Source organism: Camelina sativa, chromosome 19 (assembly GCF_030686135.1).
Source record: "Camelina sativa cultivar CO46 ecotype springtype chromosome 19, ASM3068613v1".
In the NCBI taxonomy this organism is placed as follows: Eukaryota; Viridiplantae; Streptophyta; class Magnoliopsida; order Brassicales; family Brassicaceae; genus Camelina; species Camelina sativa.
Window position 1 is genome coordinate 19,989,629 of NC_141898.1, and position 3,626 is coordinate 19,993,254.

General features: G+C 43.7%; 1 non-coding gene across 1 annotated transcript; it reads right to left on the bottom strand.

Annotated features, from left to right (window-relative positions):
* Window positions 1-303: 303 nt before the first annotated feature.
* LOC147920835 (small nucleolar RNA R71) lies at window positions 304-410 on the bottom strand. Its single transcript, XR_015591846.1, has one exon. It is a non-coding gene; the product is annotated as a small nucleolar RNA R71 (small nucleolar RNA).
* Window positions 411-3,626: the final 3,216 nt, after the last annotated feature.

A 3,626-nucleotide genomic window follows, 5' to 3' on the forward strand; every position in this document is an offset into this window, starting at 1 on the left:
ACCTTCAGTAGCAAACAATAACTTTGAGATCAAGAGTGGATTGATCTCAATGATACAAGCCAACAAATTTCATGGGTTGCCAATGGAGGATCCACTAGATCACCTTGATGAGTTTGACAGAATATGTGGACTCACAAAGATCAATGGAGTGAGTGAAGATGGATTCAAATTAAGGCTCTTCCCATTTCTCTTGGAGACAAAGCTCACCTTTGGGAGAAGACTCTTCCTACTGGAGCTATCACCACATGGGATGCATGCAAGAAAGCTTTTCTGGCCAAGTTCTTCTCCAATGCAAGGACTGCTAGGTTGAGGAATGAAATTTCTGGGTTTGCTCAAAGGAATAATGAGAGCTTTTGTGAAGCTTGGGAGAGGTTTAAAGGATTCCAGACTCAGTGTCCTCACCATGGCTTCAGCAATGAGTCACTTCTAAGCACCTTGTATAGAGGAGTGCTCCCCAAGATAAGAATGCTTCTTGACACAGCCTCTAATGGCAACTTCCTCAACAAGAATGTGGAAGAAGGATGGGAATTGGTTGAGAATCTTGCTCAATCTGATGGCAATTATAATGAGGATTATGATAGGACAATAAGGAGCTCCTCCACTGATCAAGAGGACAAGTATAAGAAGGATTTGAAGATGGTCAATGAGAAACTTGACAAGATACTCCTCAGCCAGTCCAAGTCTATTCACTTCATTGGTGAAGAAGAAGCTCCAGTTTAAGAGGGGGAGCCTGAATTTGCTGAGTTGTGCTACATGCAAAACCAGGGAGGATTCAAAGGCTACAACCAAGGAGGTTTCAAAAACAACAATCTCTCTTATAGGAGCACCAATGTGGCCAATCCTCAAGACCAAGTCTATCCACCTCCTCAGCCTCAACAACAGCAACAAAACTACATCTCCAAGCAACAACACCAAGTGTGTCCCCCACCAGGGTTTCAGACTAACCAAGGCCAGGAACAAGAGTTAAGAGCAATGATGCAACAGTTGTTGATTGGGCAAACACAAGGCAAGATTGAGGAAGCCAAGCAGTTTGCTGAGTTGAATCAAAGGCTCACATCACAGTACAATGATCTGAACATGAAGTTTGAAGGTCTCAACTCCAGAATGAAGTATATGGAGAGCAACATTGCCTCTACTTCAGCTCCTAAACCCAACCAACTCCCTGGAAAAGCTGTTCAAAATCCAAGGGAGTTCACTGCAAAAGCCATTCATATCTCTGATGAGGAAGTCACTGAGGACAGTGAAGTCCCAGTTTGGGGGAATTCATTAGTTACTCAAGCCCCAAGTGACGTTTGTGCAAAGCAACTGTAGTCCGTTATTGCACTCGACCAGGTACTCGAACAGCCACTCGACCGAGTGCATGCTCGAGTGGTCGATCGAGCTGTAGACTCAGAAGCTGTCAAGCCTGCTAAGTACATTCCTCCTGCTTACAAGCCACCTCTTCCATTCCCAGGATGTTTCAAGGCACAAAAGAGAGAGGACCTGCCTTGGAACAGTATGATCCATATCCTCTCTACAAAGACTTTTTGCTTGATTTGTCAAAGAAGAAAGCTGAAGCTCAAGATGAGAAGGATCTTGAGGACCTTGGAGGAGTTATCATTCCAATCAAGCTTAAGGATCCAGGTCCATTCTATCTGCCTTTCACACTTAGCTATCTTCACTACAACCAATGCCTTTGTGATTTGGGAGCTTCAACAAGTGTGATGCCATACTCCATAGCACAAAAGCTTGGGAGAACTGATTTCAAATCCACCAACCTTCATATATGTCTAGCTGATAGGTCAAACAAGGAGATAGTTGGAAGGTTGGAGAATGTTCCAGTCAAGATAGGGAAGGCAAGGGTTCACACTGATTTTGTGGTGTTGGAGATGGACAAGGAACCTGAAAATCCAATCATTCTTGGAAGGCCATTCCTAGCCACTGTTGGAGCAGTTATTGATGTCAAAGAGGGTCTTGTGACCTTGAACATTGCTGAAGATATAGCCATGAAGTTTAACATCTATAACCCAACCAACCTTCCTACCATTGATGATCAACCTTTTACTATCAAGGACAAAGGAGGTCAAGAAGGTTCAAGTGGTGAAGCATCTCCAAAGGCTAAGCTCTCCTTTCAAGATGATTCTGTGGAAAAGCTTAAGAGGTCAGTTCAAGAGTTGACTAGTATGGTTGAGGATCTTCAAGTTAAGCTGAACAAGAGGTCCTTAAGGAAGGCAAGACCAAGGCTCAAAATCAAGAAGAAACATGGTTTGTGTGTTAAGGGTGAGGTGATCAAGGATCAACTTCACAGTGATCAAGAGGTTCCAGGGAGGATTTCATCACCTCCTTGGTATCTAAACAAGGTTTAAAAAGGACACCAAAGTCAAGCTTAGTGACTTTAAACAAGCTCACTAGGGAGGAAGTCCCTAAGGTATCCTTTGCAAATATGGTTTATTTTCCTTGTAGTTTTGATGTGTTTTCTTTTATGTTTGTGTTGGACAGGCCTTTAGGTGAAAATGTAGTTGGGTAAGGAGAGATTTAGACTTGGAGAAGGAGACTCGCAAGCCCACTCGACCAACCCACGAGAGGTACTCGACCGAGCTAGGAAGGAATTGAGGCCCATCTGATCTTCAAATCGCTAGAACGATCGAGTGGAGGGAAGAACAAGAAGAAAAATTTTGAAATTTCAAAATTTAGTCAAGGTGCTCGACCGTGTACAGTCGAGTGTGGGGTCGAGTGGCAGCAAAAATCATGTCAAAGATTCCCATTTCATATTTGAATGGTATGGACGCTCCACCCTTGTCTCTTTGTCCCCTTAGCTTCTTTATATAGACCTTGCACGAAATTATACCTCTCACATTCTCTCATTTGCTCAAGACCATTGAATTCAAGTTTTAAAGTCTCTCTCATAGCTTATCTTTTGCTCAAGCTTAGTTCTTTCAAGTTTTTGGTTCACTAACCTATTAAATTTGAGCTTTGAGTCTATTCCCTTCAGTTCTATTTGAAAAATGTCTTCAAGAATCACTAGGAAGTCTCAACAAACCGCTGCAACCTCCATGGAACGTCATGATGCTAGCCTTGAATCAAGAGGAGAAGCTGGAAGGGCCACTCGACGCCCCACTCGATCATGCACTTGACCGAGTGGTGGTTCGAGCAGCCGGTCGAGCCAGATGCCGCGTCCAAGGAGAGAGAGAGTTGAGGAAGATCCTGAGAGGACTGAAAGTGAGGAGGAAAGGGAGTCAACTCTCAATGAGTTCATGAGGAGACACAAGGCCAAAGGGAAGAGGCCAGCAGTTGAGGTTGAACAAGAGGAGAGTGAGAATGAGAGTGAGGAAGAAAGTGAAAAAGAAGAGATAGAGGATGATGGAGAAGCTGAGTCTTGTGGGTTGTCAAAAAGGCAAATTTATGATGCTTTCATGAGAATGGAGTTCTTAGGGACTAGATATCCACACAAGGAAACCATGGAGAAGCTAGCCATTGGTGAAGATGTGGAGTATCTCTTTGAGAAGAGCAACCTAACTAAGTTTATGGGGCTTTGCATGGAGGGCTACAAAGAAGAGAGTTGTGAGTTTCTAGCCACAGTCAAGCTGCATACATATGCAAGGAAGGATGCTGAGTTTGGAGCTGGTCACATTGCTTTCACAATCAAG